This window comes from Eublepharis macularius, chromosome 6, assembly GCF_028583425.1.
Source record: "Eublepharis macularius isolate TG4126 chromosome 6, MPM_Emac_v1.0, whole genome shotgun sequence".
NCBI lineage: Eukaryota > Metazoa > Chordata > Lepidosauria > Squamata > Eublepharidae > Eublepharis > Eublepharis macularius.
In genome coordinates, this window is record NC_072795.1 from 122399838 (window position 1) to 122422923 (window position 23086).

The 23086-nt window shown below is 43.5% G+C and overlaps 1 protein-coding gene across 1 annotated transcript in view; it reads right to left on the reverse strand.

The window, feature by feature from the left end:
* Window positions 1-23086, reverse strand: part of LRMDA (leucine rich melanocyte differentiation associated) — a 539681-nt gene that overhangs the window by 103756 nt on the left and 412839 nt on the right. The window lies entirely within an intron of this gene.

The window sequence follows — 23086 nt, forward strand, 5'->3', positions numbered from 1 at the left end:
CAAACCTGTAACAGTTTAACCTAATCTCCTAATATATATACATGCCCTATATTCTCCACCTGTTTGCCTCCACTGAATGAGGGAGATGTTTTTGCAATCCAACATCATTGTTTTGCAAAGAAAAATGCACACTTGGGTTTGAATGACATAACAGATGCAATTAACGTACTCCAGACATTTTGTCTCAGAAATAGCCTGAGTTGTGTTAACAGTGACAGACTCAAAAGTAAGTCCAAATTAAATCTGACCTTTGTTGCTCTAAATAAAAAATAGATTACCCTTCCAAGCACTAAAAAGGCGCAGGAGAGAAACAGATGGTTCCGAGGAACACATTGGTAAGCCACCAATCACTTTTATTTTCAGTTACAAACTAATTATGTTAAATTAAAGACTAAAATTCAAGGCAGTCTGTCAGTTGATGGGAAGAGAAATAGACAGAAGGGAACTAGAGAACAGCAGTTAAGCTAATGAAGAAGAGACAAATAGGTTTGCATCCCGTTACATTAATACAAGGGCAGGATAGTATTCCATACTATAAGCTTGCTCTCTCACTCTCACTGAGACAAACACACCTGGTGGTGGATGCAGAGGAGTTAGCCGTGTTAGTCTGTGGTAGCAAAATCAAAAAGAGTCCAGTAGCACCTTTAAGACTAACCAATTTTACTGTAGCATAAGCTTTCGAGAATCAAGTTCTCTTCGTCAGATGCATGGTACAGAAACTGGTCAAATATATTTGACCAGTTTCTGAACCATGCATCTGACGAAGAGAACTTGATTCTCGAAAGCTTATGCTACACCTGGTGGTGGTGAGCTATATCCCCCTGTGCATTCAATCAGGATGGTAGAAGGTTTCAGTTCTATCTACCCTGCTGGCAAAGAATGCAGCCCTCCTGAGTTTTCCTAACAACCATGTGGGGTCGAATGACTAGAATATTGGACTAAGCTTAGGAAAACCTGGGTTCAAGTCCCCAAGCTCATTAGGTGACTTTGGCCCAGTCACTCCCGGTCAGCCTGACCTATGCCCTAGGATAAAACAGAGAATATTTACAAATGTTGCCCCAAGCTCCTTAAAGGTAAGATGGAGTAAAAATATACTTGAGCCATAAATATGACAGGAGCGTCAAAGTCACCTGCCTTCTACCAGAGGAGCAGAGAATGCTCTCCTCCCTTTGCCAGTTCAATGCAGAGCCAATGGTTCCGCACTGTACACTGTATTTTGATGGGCTGTTTCTTCTGGGCTTTCCCTGCTGAAAGGGAAGGGAAAGCTGACCTCCCAGGGACAGGAAAGGCGAAGCACTCTAACCTTGACTTGACATTTCCACTTTGAGCATCCACCATGTTGTGCTTTCAGCTAGAGTCGAGTGTTATAGATTAACCTGCAACTGGGGAATAACCAGGGTTTTTTTTCAGCTGGAACGTGGTGGAACGGAGTTCCGGCACCTCTTGAAAATGGTCACATGGCCGGTGGCCCCGCCCCCTGATCTCCAGACAGGGGGGAGTTTAGATTGCCCTCCGTGCCACTGGTGCAGAGGGCAATCAAAACTCCCCTCTGTCTGGAGATCAGATGGCAGGGACACCGGCCATGTGACCATTTTTGCCGAGGGTGATTTAAACTTTTAACCCCCCCTTGTTCCAGCTGACCCAAAATGACATCATTGTGGGGTCCTAAGTTCCACCACTGAATTCCACCACCTCTGTTCCCAGAAAAAAAGCCCTGGGAATAACAATGCTCACTGATAACTCTCTTACCAGGATTCTGCAGTTACTATTCAAGTGAAGGACTTGAAACATTCAAGAGGTGCTACTGAAGGGCTGACAGATTTTTAAATACTATTTTTATATCTTTACTGTGAGGGGCTTTGGAAGTCCTTATTAGACTGAGAGAGCAGGTTAAAATGTTTTTTTAATAAATAAAGGCCAGGGAACAAAATGTTGGGCTTGGGTTGGGAAGACTTAGCTTAAAATCCCTTGAAGCCTCACAAAGTTCACCGTTTTGCTTCGTGCCAGTCACTGGTTGCAAACTACCCCTCTGCTCAGCAAGGCTGAAGACTTCGCCCAGCCTAAAGCTCCTTTCTCCAATTTTGCTGAGCATATCTAGGTCAGGATTTCTCAACCCACTCTACTCCCAAAGGTTGAAAAATAGGAATTCCAGATATTCTATCCTGAGCTTCTCAGATAAAGGGAGAGGACACATGCGCAATAAGATAATGAAAACATACTAAACATTTTAAATGGAAATACCTCAATTCAAGGCTTTGGCTATCCCTTATGAAGCCCTTCTCATGGCCTTGGTTCCTCATATTTACAGGACCACCTCTCTCCCTATGCACTGCCCCCCCCCCATGGCAACTTCACTCACTGGAACAGTCTTCTACTGGTGCCACCCTACAAATGGAGAAAATAAACAGCTTCCCATACACATTCACTCTCTGTGGCAGCCCCACCTTATGGAATGGCCTGCCTAAGGAGATCAGGAAAGCTCCCACTCTCCTGGCTTTCTGCAAACTATACAATTATTCAGGAGGGCTTTTTTACACAGATAATAGGACTGTGTTGTAAGGAATTGGTTCAGAGAGAGGTGTTAGTAACAGGTTAGGGACTGAAGATTGCACTGCTGTGCACTGTTTGTTGCTGTAAGTATGCTCCTTCTGGGTAGTTCTGCATTCATTTGATATGGCATTTCTAAGCATTGTTTTCAACTCTATATCGGATTTCTGCTTCTTTTCAAATTTCTGCAGTCCTTACCCCATTGTATTGTTTATTGAATGTTCTAGCTGTTGATCATTTTGACTTACACTGTGTAATCCACTTTGAGTCACAGTGAGAAAGGAGGATTATAAATGAATCAACAAAACAATGAATGAATGAATGGATCTGTTAGTGGGCTTTTTTTCTTTTACTAAATGTAACTTGAAGAGTGGGGGGAGATCACAACAAGAAAGGCTCTTTCAATAATGAACTGAACAGCAGAAAACAATAGAAGCACTGGTAGAAATATGTGGATGAAAAAAAGATGAAGAAAATTCTGCATAATTTTGGAGTGGCTAAAGTTGCTAGGCTCAATCACGTGGGGGGGATGCACTGAAATTCTAAATGTCAGAGAAATTCATTGGATCAGGCTAGGGATAACTGACAGAAATCCCTAGGAAATGATATTTGACTACCTTCCCCCAACTCACTGCTTCAAAGCAGGGTTGATTACTGGATAACCACTGCCCTTACCGTTTTCTCAAATAAACAGCTTGACAGGCTCAAAGTGACAGACATCAATACTAATCTTCCCAGCCTGCCTCTAACCAGACCCTGAGACAAAGCAAAGTACACCTGCCTGTCCGCAGGACATACTTCTAACTTCAGCCTCACAGAAACCACTAACAATACTTATTAGCTGCTTCCTTCCATGATATGAGGTCTGTGCTATTTTTTGCTCCCCATTATTATATTCATTTCACTGCAGCCGGAGATCTCCCTGAAAGTAATTTAGGGGTCCTATATCTGCTGCTACACAGTGATTTGACATGACACAGCGACAGGAAACAGGGGAAAGGGATAAAAATAAAAGGACAAGGGATCAAAACAGCCTCAATTGGCTGTCTATGCAGAGCATGCCTATCAGCACCAATAACAGTTAACAAAGAGGAAGGTATCACACTCACGGAGGAGATGGATCGCCCATGGCAAGGCCGCAACTGACTGGAAGGTATCGATCCTCTATACTGATATTAAGGGACATACTAAATACATAATGGACCAGAAGCTTTGGGTTTTGCATAAATATTTGTTTAATTTTCATCTTGGAATGGGCTCATTGCAATTTGCTCTTAAACCATATTGCAATGGTTTTTGTTGGGTGGGGGTTGGAAATTCACCTGTAATTTGTGGTATACCCTAGAGTTTGCCCTCTGAAGATTCCATTTCCTCCTGAGGAACTGGTCTCTCTAGCCCGGAGGTAAGTTATAGAGATGTGCATAATGGGAGAAAAGAGCCAAAATTACACACAGAACTCGCTGTTTCAACTAGTTAAAGCAGCTTCTGTAATGCTGAACCAAAAACCAAGAAACGAAACCGAAAGGAGTCCATCCCACAAAAAGTCTGTGTTTCATTTCGGTTCATACCTTGCAGGCAGGCATATATTACTGCAAAAGTGTGCCTTTTCGGGGTTAAAGCCAAAGAGTACCTTCAGTTTTAAATAGCCCTCCCCAAAATATATGTCTCAGCTATGAAAAGTTTGAAAACAATGCAACAGAATAGCAATAGTCACAGTTTCCACTGTAGCTCAACAGTAGCCTGAAATTTTAAAAGAATTACATTCCTAACATACAACTAAAACACTGCAGTTGTCTGTTTTGTTTTGGGAAGTTCCTGCAGGTTTGGAGAGGGTGGCGTTTTGGAAAGGGAGAGAGATCACTGGGGATGTACCATGCCGTCCGCCTGAGAAGCTGACGTTTCTTTCAGGGGAACTGATCTCTGTGGTTTGAAGTTGAGTTGCAATTGTGGGAGATCTTCCGGTCATACCTTGAAGCTGGAAACCTCATAAAACACAGTGTGAAGTCTGCCCCAGTGGCCTCAGAGTAGGTGCGGCTCCTTTAGCTGTGAGCTGCAGCCTCCCAGCTTATTCCTGGCCTGACTGGGTCTTCCTGGCTTCTGGGGTTTCCCATGCTCCCATCACCTGCGTTCCTCCCGAGCTCAGTGCTGGGTTGCTCCCCCAGTGGGTAGACTGTAGCATCAGTCAGGGCGGGGAGTCCTGGGTTGCCTGACTGAGCTCAGCTCCAAGCAGCTCTGCCCTGCCTCACTGGCTCACCGAGACCGGACCTCTGTCCCTGCTGCCCAGTCTCATGTTGCCGCCAGTTGCAGCAGCTTTGCCCTTGCGCCTCAGCCCCCTCGCTCCTTCCTGCCTCTACCTCTCGCTCTCCACCTCCACCACTCCGCTCTCCAATGCCCACTACGCTTGGGGCTACCTGTCCTCCCTCTGAAGCTCCCGCCTTGCTGCCTCTGCCCCACCCCTCAGGCGGGGCATCCCATGCCAGTACATCACGCACAGCAACTCGCCATGGCCCTCAAAATGGAGCTCTGTTTTTCAGCATGGCCATTAGAGATCTAGAGGCTGCTGCTCCCTTCTTTAGAACAAAGTGCAGGCTCCATCTCTCACTCTTTCCATTGTTTGTGACAATTAAGCTACTTGTATCACAAGCTAGTCCTGAAAGGACGCTGCAGCTAATTTCATATAATAAATTACCACCTTAATGCACACGCTCAAAAGTGATAGGGCAGGATTTTTCTGCTTCAAGGCTGTTATCTTGCAGTCAGTTACTTAACCATGAAGATTTAAAGACTCAGAAGCCAGTTCCTTACGTGTGATATACTTCCAATTAAGATTTCCTACTCCTTAAATGAACTATAAGCTTCTTTACATAATAGAGAAAACTCCCCTTTTATTTTAAATGTTTCTGCCAATACTTGTTGGGGGATATTCTTCACCTGAAAAGGAAAAGGCCCAATACATACCTCAACAAATTATTAACTAAATGCCATTATAAATAATTCTCTTTAAATATATATCCCTAAGCATTTTTATACATTATGCGCCAACCCAAGAAACAAAACATTACATGGAAAGAAAGAAAAAGTCAACTGCATTCCCAACATAATTTTTAAATTGATTAAAAATGCAACACAATTTTGTCAAGAATACGTATTTCCAGCTGTTACATCCTAAGACAAATTTACAGCGAAAGTACCAAAATTGTAAAAGAGAAAATGTGGAAATAGGATGATGTATCAAATGCTGCGACAAATATGCACAATCAAAACTAGCTTGGATCACCACCGCCTGAACTGATTTTTGGTGACGCATTCATATTTCTTGTAGCCATTTTAAAAATACAGGCAAGATGTGGCATTTAAAGCACTTGAGGCTAAAACGTACATACAGGTTTAAACCGAGTCAGTCAAAAACACACGTCTGGTTTTAGTCCCTAAAACGATTAATTTATTAATTGTGGCCGGGAGGACTCAACCCAGGTTCAACAGATGCCATCAAGGCCAGAGGCAAGCAGAGAGCCCCAAATAATCCTGCCTCCTCAACAGGCAATACACATTGGCAAACACCCACATTTATTTTACATTTTGTGTGATCCTGCGACAATTCACAATCCAGAAAAAGACACTCTCCTATCCTTGCCTCAAAGATCACCACCCAAGCCTCCCCCCCACCAATATTATTATACCCTCGCCTACTGTTTTCATTTATTTTGCAGAAGGCTATTCGGTACTGATTTAAAAGCGAACGGCCATTTGTTCTTTTAAAGATCACTGCCCTCTAATGAAAGGTTCACAGTGTACCTTCACACCAGTTCATGTGGGCACAGCAATCTGTATGTGCCCAGATAAAATGGGCATACTCCAAGAGGGCTCCAGCTGGGCTTCAAACCCATCACCATAGCGCCTGTTTATGTCATTTCAGAAATTGAACAGGACTATCCTTTTGCAGTTCATGGGACTGGACACGTGGGATAAGATGGGTATGTGAGTATGCATTGCAAGTATGCACCGGGCTCGGAGCATGGGATTCTTCGTGCACTAGACAGTTAACATCATGGTTAATTATCTTCATGGATTTCTCTTTTTAATGCTGGATAAGTTAGTGGCCATTTGCGCATCTTGTGGCAGAGAATCCCATAAGCTATCAACACAAAGTGTAATGTACTTTCTTTTTTTTGTCTGGCCTTAAACAACTGCCCGTCAATTTTGTTTGGGAGATTACAGGTTCTAATATGATGCCTTCCCCACTTCATACCTTACGTTTGCCTCTATCTCACTTCTAGGACGTTAGCCTCTAACTTGGCAGGATCTTGGCTCGAAACAACTAACCTTCTCCCTCTCCCAAATTCCACAGTTCATCCATAAACAAAGCATGACACACTCTTTATTGCACACACATTTCTTTAAGCTGGTACTCAGCCTAGATGCAGACCGTCTGTTATCATCTCTCCGACCCCAGTTTTGCAAAAGAAAAAAACCTGACAAACCGGTTCTGATTGAAGGAGAAAAAAGGTTGACCCTGTTCCAGGTTCACTAAGCCAGACTGCCTCACCAAGCTTTGAAAAGCTTGAATTCCCTTCCAGGGCTAAAATGAAAAGGAGTTTCTTTTCTCAGTGACTTTGAAAAGAATGGAGTGGTGATTAACAGCAATATTTTTTTTTAATGAAACACAACCCTTCATCCTTGCCATCTTCTGACCATCCTCGCTGGTATGCAGCTCCCTGACAAGTAGAATAATAACGGTCATACATCACTGCCCTGAAAGTCCAATCATCTAAATCTTCACTCGCTCCAGCCTCTGAGACTCAATTACTTTATTGACATGCAATCTTCATAAGGGGAGAAATATTGTGCATGTAAGGTCACTTGGTTATGAAGACATATTATCATATTATCTGCATGAGGGTTGCAGGGCTAAGACCTGACAGAGCTAATTATAATGGTACATGATAGAGTGCTCAGTACATATTATTTGCTTGGCTGCAGCTAAAGGTGAGCTAAGACCCCAGCATCACACCAGCTCACATGAAAGGAATGCAGTTCCGCATCAAAAGGCTGTAACTTTTCAGAGACAGAGCATTTGGCACATGATGCATCCCGCTGTTCGGCTTCTTTATGTAACACATGAAGAGGCCTCAAAGGAAGGAGTCCTAAAACTTTGCAGAGGCAGTGTGCGAAACTATAATGTGCAAACCCCTACACATGCATGCACCTACCCCATGTGGCATAATCTGGGCATGTGCATGCATGCAATGTTCTCCTGAGACAGTAGCATTCATGAAGAAGCTATGGCTAAAATTAAAGAATAAAGCACATTTGCAACAGACAAACCAAATGGAACACGTACATCTTTCCACTGCAAGCACTATCAAGGACAAATGCAGGTGTGAGGCAGATGGGATCGAGCTCCCTGCCCTGGATGGGACACCACTGGCAACTTTGCCAGTGGTGAAGAGTCTGGGTGTGCTCCTGGATGCCTCCCTATCGATGGAGGCCCAGGTCACAGCGGTTGCCATGTCTGCATTTTTCCATCTTCGTCAGATCAAGCAACTTGCTCCCTACCTGACGCCCCAGGACCTGGCTACAGTGATCCATGCAACGGTCACCTCCAGGCTAGATTACTGTAACTCACTCTACACTGGGCTACCCCGGGCCTGATCCGGAAACTACAACTGGTCCAGAATGTGGCAGCGCAGGTCCTGACTGGTATATCTTACCAGTCACATATCACACCTGTCCTGCACCAGCTGCACTGGCTTCTGGTTGAATTCCGAATCACGTTCAAGGTGTTGATTCTTACCTTTAAAGCCCTGAGCGGGTTGGGACCGGCATATCTTCAGGACCGCCTCTCCCTGTACGTTCCCCGGAGACCGCTTCGATCAGCGGATAAATGTTTACTGGTGGTCCCCGGCCCGAAGGAAGCCCACCTCGCTTCAACCATGGCCAGGGCCTTTTTGGTCCTGGCCCCAGCCTGGTGGAACGCTCTGTCAATGGAGACCCGGGCCCAGCGGGACATATTATCATTCCGCCAGGCCTGTAAGACAGAGCTGTTCCGCCAGGCGTTCGGTGGTTGAAGGGGGCGGTGCCATGTCGGCCTCCCACCTTTGGGGTGGGGGAGGGTTCTCCCCACCGTTGCACTTGGTTAATTTATTTCATTATTGCTTTGTATATTGATTTTAGTATTGTTGTTTTTTGTTTTTATCGATTTTAAACTGTTCACCGCCCAGAGCCCCTGGGATGGGCAGTATATAAATTGAAATATAAATAAAATAAATATAAAATGCCACCAGAGCAACTCCATGAGCCAGCACAAGGAGACTTAGGCAGGCATATCTGAAATAATTTGAGATGGGTTTTGATGTGGGACTATAAAGGGGGGCGGTGGTTATGAATAGTAGCGTGCAATGTGTTTATAACTTGGATTTCAGTGGCTCAAACAGCTGTTCTGGGGTATAGGATTCTCTGAAACTTGGCAACTTATTCAAGTATCCACGGAGGGCCAAACCAGAAGTGATCCATGAATAGATCTCCCAAGTTATTTAAAAATTTGGTAAATAGTGGATGTGGGCAATGAGATCCAATGAAGTGCGTGTGATGAGATCTGATAAGGCATGGGGAATGGGGCTGTTCCTTCTAGCCACACCATTTTCTGGTCCTCAGGTTATCTCCTGGATCTGCAATTTGCCTCACTGATCTATTTTTTCCCAGCAGAAAAAAGCAGCCCCACAGGACCAGTTGGTATTAGGAAAACGGCATGTGAGAAACCCTTTTGCCACCCACCATTGCAGCCTTTATTTATTTATGTCCTCCCCAGTAGCTATTATTTGCCAAATAAAAATGAGCTGGAGGTGCAGCTACAGATCTCTCAGCATCCATCTAGTATGGCTGTGAACTTCGCACTCAGATTTAGCATTGCACAACAACGGTTTTCAAACTGTATTCTGGGAATCCTGGTGTCCCTTGGAACCTTATCAGAGGTCTTCTCAGTTGCATCCTAAGTCCAAACAATGCAATGGTGAGATCCAGGAAGTGGGGCTAGAGGTGGTCTTAGCTAATGGGCAATAGGGATGGCTGCCCTAGGCCCTGTGCTGGAGGGGCACCATCGTCCCATGATCCTGACTTCCCCCCAATGGAGGAAGGAAATGAGAAAATGAGCAGGGTTTCACCACTGCCACTTGCACTCGTTCTGTCCAAGGCTCGGATCACCTGCTCGTAACAACAGATAATAGAGACTGCCCTGTCCAGGACTTGGGCAGCCAGCTCATTGGTGGCCAACTGTGCCTGCTCCATCTGAGGCTTGTGCAGGTAACTTCTGGCGATGGCTCCCACTGCTTCAAATGGGGCAAGGGCTGGCCCTTGCCCAGCCCTGGCAAGTGGGGGGCCAGCAGCTGACAGAATGATTCTGTGGCCCCACCCTGGACTTTTGCCCAGGGTACAAAAATCACAAAGGCCACCCCTGGGTGGGGCCAAACCCTCCTTGAACCGAGCATGCACCATAGAATGTCAAAAGAATAACCCTTTGCAGGACACAGCAGTTCTGTGATAAGCGAGTCGATGGTGAAAGTGTTCTCTGAAGGTGGAAAGTTTGAAAGTCGCTGCTCCGCAACCAATTGGGTTAGGATGTGAAATAATTCATGGACACAGGCCCTTTGCATGGTTACAAAGAAAGGACCCGTAAGCCCCAACGGTCCCCTACAATTTTTAAACTAACATCTAAAAATCAGTTGAGGCCTTTTTCTTCCCTTTCAGTTTCCCTCAGCATCCAAGTATTCCATTCATTGTGCTGATGTTACTGGTTAAGTCTGACAGTCAAACTGTGTCTTTCCGAACTATTGGCATAACACAGAACAGATTATTCTTTGATGTTCCTTCTTTCCATTTTCCCCTCAGCAAGGAGCAGCAGCCACAGGAAACACACAGAGAATGGAGGGGATACTGTAAAGATTTAGGCAGTTAACTAGCAATGATATTGTCTCAGTCTCACCATGGGAAGTTCAGAGAGTGCAAATTAACAGGCTAATATGTGTTAATCTATTTCTTTACATTCAGGATTTCCTTTTGTGGTATTCAGTCAGACTTGGGTTCATTGTAACACCTACTCTATAGTTACCTTAAACAATAAAATTGTTAGTGCATCACATTGCATAGTTTTCAGTAGCCTTAAACCTGAAGGACAGCAAATGCACCAGTGGTCTCTTACCAGGGAGGAAGTTCAGTTTTCTAATTTCCCTCCCCGATTTTGCTGGTACGAGTTTGCAAAGTCTCCATTCTTCCGGTTTTCTGCAGTATTGCAAATTACGTAATTTGGGACTTCGAACTTAACGTTCTAGGCCCCCTTCCTTCATCATAATTAAAGTCAGGCATCTTAAAAACAACAACTCCCAGAGTTGGGGGAGAAAAGTGGAGTATTAAAAAGCAAGATGAGATCATCAGAGCTTGCTCATCTCTAGCTACAACCTGCCTTTGGGAGCCCCACTGCTGAACCCAGGGGCTGGGGCCTTCGACTTTTGTCCTTAAGTCCAAATGACACCATGTGACTCCTCCCAGACCCAGGCCTTAGTCCCAGAGGGTGGGGGACTCTAAAGCACCATGTCGAATACAGACATCCATCCACGCAAATGGTTCATTTTTGGTTCAGTCTGAAGAAGAGTTAACAGTTCAGGCGTCCTGATGCAGGACAAGTTATAGTTAATTTCTTTTAAAAAAATTTCATCAAAAGAACAAATACCTGATCTGTTTTAAGCAGGGGTCATTTTGTAGAAAAAGAGCTGGAGGAACTCATTATCATAACTCATTAGCATAACTCATTAGCATATGCCACTCCCTTTGCCATCACTGGAAGTGTGTCATTGGCATGACTGATTTGCATATGCCACACCCCCTGACATCACCTACCCTGGCTGTTTTGGACCCAATCCTGGCCATTCAGGGCAGAAATTGGGCCCAAAATGGCAAAAAGGGGCTGAAAATGGCCAAAAAGGGGCCCAAAATGATCAGGATTGGGCCACTGCTAAGTGGGAGAGTAATCCACCACCCGTCAGAGGCCCGATCCTGGCCATTTCGGCCCCAATCCAGGGTGAAATGGGCCCAAAATGGCCGAGAGTCAGGTGGGTGGGACCACCTGACATGTGACCTCTTTGGGGAACTGCTGGAACTGCATTCCTGTGCATTCCCCCTCGAAATGAGCCCTGGTTTTAAGTCAGAGCAGGACTGGATATGAAAATAGCACATGAACAACTGGAAAAGGGCAGCTCGTTTTATTTGTTTATTTCATCTATACCCCACCTTTCTGCAGAGGCAGGCAATGGCAAACCACCTCTGTTAGTCTCTTGCCATGAAAACCCCACCAGGGGTCACCATAAGTCGATTATGACTTGAGGGCAGGGTTTCATTTTTCCATTCTCCACAATGGGGACCCAAAGTGGCTTGCATCATTCTCCTCTTCTCCATTTTAGCCTCACAATAACCCCATGAGGTAAGTTAGGCTGAGAGGGTGTGATTGGCCCAAGGTCACTCAGTGAGCTTCCATGGCAGAGCTGGAATTTGACCCTGGTTTTCCCAGATCCTAGTCTGACACACTAACCATTACACCATGCTCGCTCTCGGTGTGTGTGTGTGTTTGGAGTGGAAGTCAATGAGCCTCTGTGTGGCAGATCAAAGGGACTGTAGTGTCCCTGTTTTCACCTGCAAAATGTTTAAGGGGAAGGAGCAATTTAGTTAAAGCCCACTCTTGAAATTCAGGGTACAGAACAAACTATTACTCAGAACATCCAACTGGTAGACCTAGGTCTGCTTGCATTCTCATTCACATTATTTACTACAAAAAATTAAAAGAATCTCAACTCAGGTAAAAACAGCTTAAACAATACATCGTGTTTTTTAAGAAGCTGCAGCAATTAAAAACAAGAAAAATCCAACCCTCAAAACTTAGCAGAATAAGAATCAAACAGAGGAAGACATTAGACCTTCTGGAAGAGTACATTCCATGATTCTGCAGTCACCACAGCAACATTTGTGCTCCTGGCAAATGAAAGTTGAACTTCATAAAAGATAGTGCTCAGTTCAAGGTCTTACATGAAACCAGCAACTAGTGTGTCACACACCATTTAGCTACTTCACTTAATTTTTATCATTTCCAGGAGCAGCTCTTGAGGTGGTTTACAGAGAAGACCCCAGTCCTTACCACTGAGCACTACTGAAGGGTGAGGGGACGTGGTTAGGGATGCCAGGTTGCCTGTTTTGACGGGCAACCTCTTGCCCTTCACCTTAGTCCCCCACTGCCACTTGATAGGGTAATGGGGGGGAATGGGGGGACAGCATCCCACAACGTCACTTCCGGCTACATAACCAGAAGCGATGTCCTAACACCATGTGGCACTCTCAGATCCACCTGGTTTTTATAGAGTTGCCCACTCCAGGTTGGGAAATTCTTGGAAATTTGGGAATGGAACCTGGGGAAGGGAGGGTTTGGGGAGGGGAGAGACCTCAATGGGGTATAATGCCATACAGTCCACCCTCCCAAGCAGTCATTTTCTCCAGTGAAATTGATACCTGTAGTCTGGAGACCAGTTTTAATTTCAGGAGATTTCCAGGCCCCACTTGGAGGTTGGCAACTCTAGGTTTTTAGCATAGAGTTTTGGGAAATCCTAGAACATCCCGTGATGCAGTGATGTCATTTCCAGTTATGCAGCCAGAAATGATGATTCAACATTGTGGAAAGCCATTTGACTAAGCCTCTGCCCCAGTCTCCTGGGAGATGCAAGCCGAGATGCAGCTCTCTGATGGGTTGGCATTGGGACATGGCAATGGAGTTGCTGGGGTCACAGCAGTATGGTGCTGGTGCTGCAGCTACTGATTGGATAGTAAGCCAACAAAGGACATAATCACCCTACATTTGTTCCTGGTTCCAGTAGTACCTTTGTGGTTGTGGTCCTGGCAGCTTGATCACCATCTCCCTATATCTACCAATATAAGAATACCACATCATTCTTTTCCCTCTTCTTCAGCAGCACTCAGTTTGAGGGACTGGGATATTCCTTGATTCCTACCCAATGAGCCACTGCTGATCTTTTCCAGTTCCCTGAGTTACTGATGTACACACAGATGGTAATAAAAATTACAATAAAGCAACTTGGATGTGACTACATCGAGATTCTTTTAGTGTGGTGTTTTACCAATGCATACATCACCATCGGTAAGATACTGCACAAAATGGGAAGGAGACAAAAACAAATTGAAAGAATACAAAGCCATTGCAAACTATACACACTTATCTTTCAGGTTTCATTTTATAAATTCTCCTAGTTAAACTGGAAATAAGGAAGAGGGGAATGTAGTGTAAAGTTCTTGAACAAGAAAGGTACAAAACAGAAGAGATCCATTCATTCCAATCATACTTTAAAATGATTCACAGCCAGATGCGTTCAAATCAGCTTGGCTGAAATTACCAATTAATTTGTTTTTGTTGGCAATTTGTTTTGTGTGAAAAGAAATGAGCTGTCTTGATAAAATAAATACAAGCTACTCTGTTTTATGTGTCAGTACTCAATCCCCCTACTCTGTGACTAACTTCTATAGAAGTCAGCAGGCTATCTTGAAATAAATGGTTTGCAGGTGATTATAAAAAGTCTGAAAACTATTGTTCGTAAGTAATCATGCAGCTCAGACAAGGAACACAATATGGTTTTCACATGATCCGGTGGTCTTATTATAGCTTTAAAGATCCTTCACTTAATCTTCAGGAGCAAATATTAGCCATTCTATATGTATTTTATAAATAAACAAATGCCGGTGATATCTATCCAAGCTACCACCTTTCAGTACAGTGAAACTTCTCTGCTACAGCTAACCACTTAGGAAGACTCACTCACAGGTCAGGGATATGCATGTACCTTCATCTAGATGTGAGGCAGAGGGAGAATATACCTAATATGGTGCAGTTATTATAGTGTCAGAAAAAGGATCTGGGGAACTCAGGTTCAGATCTCCTCTCTGCCATGGAAACGTGCTGGTTAACTTAAGTCCAATCACTCTTTCCCAGCTTAACCTGCCTTAGAAGGTTTTTGTTGCACTGATAAAACAAAGGAGGGGAGTACAAAGTTGCAAACCACTTTGTGTTCCTATTGGGAAGAAAAGTTGGGTATAAATATCTAAATATATAAATTTTGTAGAGAATTTACTATTATTTTAGGATGCAGAAAAGGTGATTGATTGCCTAAACTGGCATTCAGTATGGTCAGTTTGGGCTTTGGATTTAGACTAGCATCACATTCAATAGAAGCAGGGACCCATGAACAACTCACAGGGAACTTACCTCACAGTCCCCTGACTTCATTCTGACACCCATTCCCAGCCACTTTTCTATGACTTTTCCTCCCACTTCCACCTCCTCCTCCCATATTTTTCCTTCCATACCCTACTTCTTCTCCTCTCCTTCATCCCCTCACCCCCCCCACTATTTCCTCTGTCCCTCCCCTGAAAGCCTCCATGTGGTCGTTTCCCAAAAGATCAAAAAGAAACTTGGTTTAGTTTTATGTCCATTACATTTGTATTGCATGCTGGTAGCACACACACAGAGAAGCACTAAATACTTTGATACGAAGTAGAATGCATAATATTAATGACTTCGTTTGTGGCTAGTCACATAAAGAGAGAGAGATAGGCCAATCAAAATGACTAACATAAAAACTGAATGGCAACCATATCTACAGGTTTGTAAATTAATTACTTGCAAGCTTGTCAGGACCATAATAATAGAAGAACTGAAGCTCTTTGAAAACCTATTTACATGGAGATCAGGAAGTGGATAGAAATTTCATAATCTCTTTGCATAAAACTCTCTTAGGGTGTATACCTTTAGTCCACATCCTCAGGAAGTATACACGATGGCTTTGCTGTCCATTTCTAAGCACAACTAGTCCCTTCTCAGCCCACGAGCCTGTGTGCTTAGAAAGACATATCTCTGTTTAGGATGCCGCTGTTGGGCAAAAAAAAAAAGGATACATTTTTAGCGTGGAGAAATTTGACACTGAGGGGCACCACTTTCTAAGATGTGTTAGTAATATAGAAAGAAGGCAGTTTGCAAGATGATCTGTCTGTGGTGCCTAACACCTGCCAGGTTAGAAACCATCTGTAAGTAGGATTCACTGTTGGAGTTTATTTGCATGTGTGATGCCAAAGGACTCAGGTATTGAATTTGAAACAAACCAGCGGAAAGCCATCAGATTCCAAACAGGCAAATGTTCTTTACTGCTTAATTCTGTACCTGCTCGTAAGAAGGAAATTTACTGCCACTCTTTCTCATGACAGTTATAATAGCACTTACAAAAGAACTGAAGTCCAATACAATTCAACTGGTCAGTCGATGGTTGCACAAAATAGGAGGAACTACTAATCATGAAGATCTCATTTTTAAAAAAATAAAAGAATCAATGGGTCATGCTAATCTACACGATTTCTAATGTAAAACTCTTCTATCCTATGAAGAAGCAATCATTTTGCTAGTAAACGCTAAAATGTCCCTGTACGATCCTTTGAATTTGTTGATTTTCTATTTTTAAATCAACAACCATCACAATTTGGCTGATCCTAAATTGATTGCATAGAGATAGGGTGCTGGAAGAATTAATATTAAATATATTTCAGACTGATTTAAATTATTGTAATATGTTACTTTACTTACTTTTTGTTTCATTGGCATTACTTCAAATGATAATTGTAAACTGTTCTATAAATATAGATGTGAACAAGTACACAAAATGAGATAAGTTGTTGAAGCTCAGCTCTCATAATATGGAGCTGATCCAGCCAACCTCCAAGGAGCCTTCTTCCAATTTACATGGCTCTTCTTCCCTCAGAAGAATCACTTAAGTTGAAGGAAGTTTCCTTAGGATGGAGAAAGACTTTAAACTTTGCATAGTGGAGTGGGTGGATAGAGGTAGGATCCACCAAAATAAATAACAAATTATTATAATTGTTAATATTATTTATAAGAAGAAAACAATTTCAGTTGAGTTTAGATAGCCATAGTTTTTAAGGATGCTGATAAGTATCTTGCAATAATGTCATACTGTTTGCCTCTAACAAAAAACTGAAAGAGGGTTTTTGTTGATTTTTAGCTAAAAGATAAACTAGCTCTTGCTTTTGACAAGAGTTAGAGCTAAACTACAAGAGACGAATGACACGAGGACATTCACGTGAAGGGAGTTGCAATGTTAGCTGGGAAGCTGAGTTTTAAAAGACAGATCGGAAGGCTCTGTCAATTTCCCCTCTCTACAGAGCCAGCAAAGACAGCTCCTCAGAGGGTTTGTTTATTTCCTCTTCACCTCCTAGAAGGGGAGGTGAAACTGACAGAGCCTTCAGGAGAAAAGGAAATTAACAAACCCTCTGAGGAGTGATCTTTGCTGGCTCTGTAGAGAGGGGAAATTGACAAAGTCTTTGGATCTATCTTTTAAAACTCAGATACCCAGCTAACATTGCGACTCCCTTCAGCTGCATGTCCTCGTGTCATTCGTCTCTTGTAATTTAGCTCTAAGTGCATCTTCTACTGAGCTCTGAATGCAGGAAGAATAGGTAACCAAAGTCAGAATTGTGGAAGAAAGTTGTTGTTGGTGGGTGCAATTTTGTGTCCTAGCACTAGCTGTTTAGACAAGCAGCCAAACCAACCAGTCAGTTATTAAAACAACAAAATCTTTCAAGCAGTAAATCTCTGTCTAATAAAATGAGCTGTTTATTTAAACTTTGCTGTGCCGAGATGGCCTTTTGGAACGAAGGAAAGAATCCTCACAGCATAGGCCTTGGCAAGAAACATCGGAAGAACAAAGCCAACGGATGACAGCAACAGCAGAGAGAACAAGATGTGGAATGTGAACAGGAAAAGCTACATATGTAGTTTTTAGTGACTACATGAACATTTTGTTGATGGGAATACAAAGGAAAAGGTCACCTCTTTGGGCCTCAAAGCCATTTTATTAAGGAAATATGAGGGCTAAAAAGGAAACAAATGCTAATGGCAGCCCAAAACCATGAAACATTATTTTTTTTACATTGCCAAAGTTACTTTGAAGCTAACAAGGCCGGGCATGTAATTTCAGGTCTCTAGTGTTTCAGATGAACTATGGAATGTAAAGCATTCAGGACGCTGGCTAGATTGGGAGGTGTACGTGACTCAGTGTCTATAACGCATGTGGACAATATGACAGTGAAGATATCACCCACAGCAATGACAGAGCTGGGCTGGTCTCCAGAAGATGGGCACTGGAGAAAAAAAAAACTAAAATGAACGAAAATGAGCAGCCAGCTGCCTTTGGGGTAACAAGAAGCCCAAGCTAAAGTGGAGGGCAAAAATGAGAGTGGGCTTTACGGCTGGAAATACATGGCCATAGGGAGAGTGGGGTTGTCAAAACAAGGTGCCATTCAAGCTGAACAGGCATACAGCATTTTTAAAGGGTTTTGGTGAGTGGAATACTATGTGCATGGCAGACATTTTGCAGATGCTCTTTTGTTTTTGTTTTTTTAATTGTTTTTTATTTTTATTATGGTAAAGATAAAAGATAGAGCAATAGAAGGAAAATAAAATATAACAAAAACACAACTACAAAGACCCAACAGTGGCCTACATATCGATCTACAAAGTTAAAAAAAAAACAGTAAAAAGCATAATAAGCATATTACAGTTTTTCACCTACAACACTTCCTCTTTGTGGTCTAATTAATATCTTTTTTGTATATCTCATCTTCTTGATATCCCAAATCCCTATTCTTAAAAATCAAACCCACAAATCATTAATTCATTTTTCTTCATCTCTCACAAATGCTCTTTTGGTGTCATGAATGAAAACATTTGGAAGGAAGGCCAGCACACATGTCACTGAGTGGGGCACGAATATGTCAAGAAAATGTAACACGCTGGTTATAAATTTAGAATACATTCATTCATGTGGGCTCTAGGAAACAACAGTTTATCTAGGTCTTTTGACGAGCATCCTAAAATTTAACGAAAAACACTCCTGGCACGACACTATTCATTGAAAATAAGAAATGCTGCATCAAAACCTGTTGATCTCTCTTCAGAGAGACTCTTTGGTAAGCTCTGGCTCTCTCTCTTGGCATGAAACTGAAGCCTGTTGACTATTGCTAAGTACTGGAGCAGGGAAGCAAACAGAATTACATCAAGACAGAGGTAATGGTGGTCTGAAAGCCTTGTGGACTGGGCATGGTGGGAAGAGGAGAAGGGAAAATAGGAACACTTGCCTTTAAAGGGGTTGAACCTTCTTTCATCACCCATCAGCTGTCCCATCTTTGATCATTTCTAGGCGGCAATGAGAGCCAGGAGCCCTGACTTCAACCATCATGTTTCATTTATTTCCAAGAAGTGTCATGATTTCTAATCAGTAGACCCCCTAAACTGGCTAGCAAGAAATCTGGAGCCACTTGTCTCAAATTCAGACTTGGTTGCATTCTTTCAGGCCTTTATGCCCCCCAGACCAGATTACCGTAACATATTCTGTGTTAGGGCATGTGTTCGAAGACTCTTCAGAAGCTTTTGTTCATTTAGAATGCGGCAGAAATTCCACTGTCACATCACAATCTCAAATATTTAGCTCGGGACGTCCAGAATGTCAAGCCAGGACTCGTTAATCTACCTTGGGGTCCACATAGGAGAGCTCCTGTGGAAGTGCTGTCCTTATGTGTGTTGCACAAGATGGGAGACCTCATGTGCATGCATGTGTATTCCACATGGAGAGGTATGTGCTCACCCTTCTGGCTCAGCTGGCAACTTGCAAAGCATCCTGGAGGAAGCTGTGAGGAAGGACCAAGTCCGCCTTTTGCCTTCTCCTCCTTCAGCACTGATGGTTAGTGTATTTCAACACATAAATCAATACGGGCTCCCTTTCAGCAAGTCAAATTATGCAAGCAAATGTAGAGCATGAAGGCCTCCCCACCTTCCCTGAAATAGCTCCAATCTTTCTTAACCCACAGAGTCAGCAGTTCTCCGACGCCATCCAAATTCTGAATAAATAACATATGCGAATAGAAATGAACTCTATCCAGTTTATCTTTTATTATTCTTGCCTTGTAATTTATTGAGCTCCATCATTAATCAGACGAGGAGTTTTTAAAAAATATATGGAGATAAAAGAAAAACCTAAAGCTTTTTGGATGTTTTGATCACCTTCTTATATTACAGGTTATGTAAAGCCAAAAGAACCCCAACTCCCTTTTTAAACGCTAAGGTTAACCACGTAATTGCAGATCATTTTTTGCTGGATAACATCAAGTCTGTTACGAGGCAAAGTAACAGGGCCCGAGAATCAGCTGCTGGGTATGACCTCTGAAATTCACTCATTTGAATCTTCTTGAAGTGACACTGCCTGTCAAAAGTCATCAGCCAATCGCATTCCTAAAGTGAGTTGTCCACTCAAATTACCACGATATTTCCCCCTCTCCACATATTAAAATATATTATTGGACTCTCTGCCTATTCAGGCTCCTACTTTTGTGTTGCTACCTTGGAGAGAGGAAAAGATTCTTTTCTTCTTTTTTTTTTGCAGCCATGTCCACCCACAATATAAATCAAAACTCTGCTTCAATTTTCTAAAGAGTTCAGCAAGAGCTATAAAAAGAGGTGAGAATGTTTCTAACACATCCAACAATTATTCTGAAGCCAGCTGAAAGACAGAGAAATCATTACACTTATGCTATTGATGACATTCGGAAAACATCATTAGGAGAACATGCCTTGAGGGGTGAGTGGAGAGAATAGTGTTGGCCTAGTAAAATATATCAACTTTGTTTTTTCTTTCATTCTATGGGACACATTGCAGTTTCAACCTCCTCACCTATTTACCACAATATGCAAATTTCCTCTTTGTCACAAACTTTTCACCACATCAATGATCTCCACATATTTTCACCCTCAATATTAGTCCAATAAAAGAATAAAACCAGCGACTGCCTCTCCCAAGATACTCCTCCCTTGAGCAGAACTTCTATTTAACAGGAACTTATGTCTAAATATAGCTTCAAGTTTCCCAAGGACTTCCATGTTTAGAGCCAAAGAATATATCATATTGTGATCTCTGACTGTATCTCCCTTACCTTTTAAAAAAATTACCGAGGGAGGGAGGATGTCCAATTTCTATTTAGCATTTGTATGCTGCCTTTCTACCCAAACAGGGTTCCCAAGGTGGTAAACATTAAAAAAAAATTTAAAAAATTGAAACATTTCTAAACATTTTAAATAATATAAAAATAATTCTATAGAAACACACACAAAAACAAACAACAAAAAGATCAGACAGGAGGGCCAATAACTGTTACTGGGAGTATGCCAAATAGAACAAAGAAGTCTTCACCCACAAGCAGAAAATAGCAACAGAATGAGAAAGACGAATCTACCTGAAGAGAGAGTTCCAAAGTTTTTCTACCACTACCTTTCTCTGGTTGCCATTTGTCTAGCCCAGGGGTGGGCAAATTGCGGCCCGCGGACCACATGCAGCCCACTACAGAGCCACATGCGGCCCGCCAAGACAGTCACCTACCGGGCGCCTGGCACCGAAAGAGCAACGCTCTGCAGCTTTTCTCCCTCACATAGCTTGCAGCTATAGATGATATGAAATTAGCACAATAAATAAATTGAATAAAACTACCACTATTTTATTTAATTTATATTTATTGATTTTTATGATACAACTTATACCTTTTCTGAAATGCAAAGTTAACTAATGAATGCAATCATTTTAAAAGGTGCGGCCCTCCGCTAACCTCCGCTCCCACAAAGTGGCCCCCGAGCCAAAACAATTGCCCCCCCTTGTCTAGCCTAAGATGGTGGGGGCACATGAAGCAGGGCCTCTGAAGATGACCAGAGTGAATCGGTAGGTTCATATGGAAGAAAGTTGATGTTACAGTATGCTGGGCCCAAGCTGTATAGGGCTTTAAAGGTCAATACAAGCACCTTGAATTGGGCCTATCACATTCTGAAACCTACTTGCAAGGTAGAACGGGAACCACTGCAGAACAGTGCCTCCCAGGCCCAATCCCAAAAGATGGTCCGGAAGGAAACCACGATCGATGGTATTAAGAACTGCAGAAGAATTTACAGGGTTGCACTCCTCCTCCCGGTGCATGTCATCCACCAGGGCAACCAAGGCTGTTTCAGTCTTATAACCAGGCCATGGATAAGGGCCATGGTGCTTGAGCAGGGGCTTAATGATTCCTCCTCCAGGCTGTTTCCTCAATCGTAATCGCCTGCCTTTGGAGCTGTTCTTAGTGTCAGGTCCAGTGTATATCTAAACTGTACTGACTCCATTTTCTAATGCTTCTAGTGTTTAAGTGCTTTCTTCCCAGGTGCACCAGTTCCCATGCAGCATTCCCACCGGAGGAGACTGTTTTGTCTAACACCGTTCCACCAAGCATTGGCCTTGAAGAGAGCAGTTTCCCAGGACTGAGCGATGTTGTTTTCAGAACTGTGGGGGAAGGCTAATCCAGATGGGTATTGTTACTCTGTACCTTATGCTTGCCCTTCATTGGTAACAATGATCATGTACCATCCTGAGTCTCCTATTCAGGACAGTGGACTATAATGGACCTTTTCTGCAGTAAAGTTTCCTTTTTCAAACAATGGACTTGTGTTTGCTTCTAAAGGGAATTCTGTAGTGAGAGCCTTATTTAGCCACAGTCTGACATTTTGTTACCAATCATGTCTGAGTCGGGCCCAGCGGAATCCAAGGTTGTCCCGGACAGGGATCCTTTGTTTGATCCGTATGCGTCTCCCGACAATCAACCAGTGCAAGCCCAAGACTCCCAGGAGCTGGGAGCAACCGGGAACGGGACCAGAGCCTCCACTTCCACCCCGCCTCTCATCGATCTCGGTGCTGAAGGGGCAAGGCCGAAGGCGACCGCTCTCCCCTTGATCTCGGTACCCACCCCGTCGGAGTGGGGAGCCAGACCCTGAGAAACGAGAGAGCGCCGGGCCGGTGGACTCCATCCACGAGTTTCGATGGAAGGGCGCCAAAGCCTAGACACCGTCCCTGAGCTAGATAGCAGCCAACCATGGCGATATTGGAACAGGACGTTCGAGCAGACGGAGGGGAACACGTCCCACCGCGGCGCCCTGAGTTGGGATTATTCTGAACTTGCTCCGTGGAAAGAGCCAACGGAAGTTCCTGAACAAAGTTGGGAGCAGATGCAAGGTCGCACCCATGCTGTAGATACCGGCATCTCGGCAGTGACGGGCCTGGCCAAGGGAATTCTAGCAGCGAGATCGCGAGTCGTTCAAGGAGACCCTCCGCCTTGGGGCCCCTTTTCCCCGGTGAGTGCAACAAATGAAGGTTCCGTGAGGGAGCAACCGGGGCCAAGTCGAATGCAACAGTTAGAAGCTAAACTGATGGATATGGAAGAAAGTTTGGCTCATGCCATTCATCTAATCTCGGCCATGGGAGCAGGAGAGAGACTGTCCCCTGAAGAGATGGCGGTGCAGATAGCTACACTGCAAAGTGTCATCTCCTATCCGGTGGAGGGAGCCCAGCAACGGTCGTCACCTACG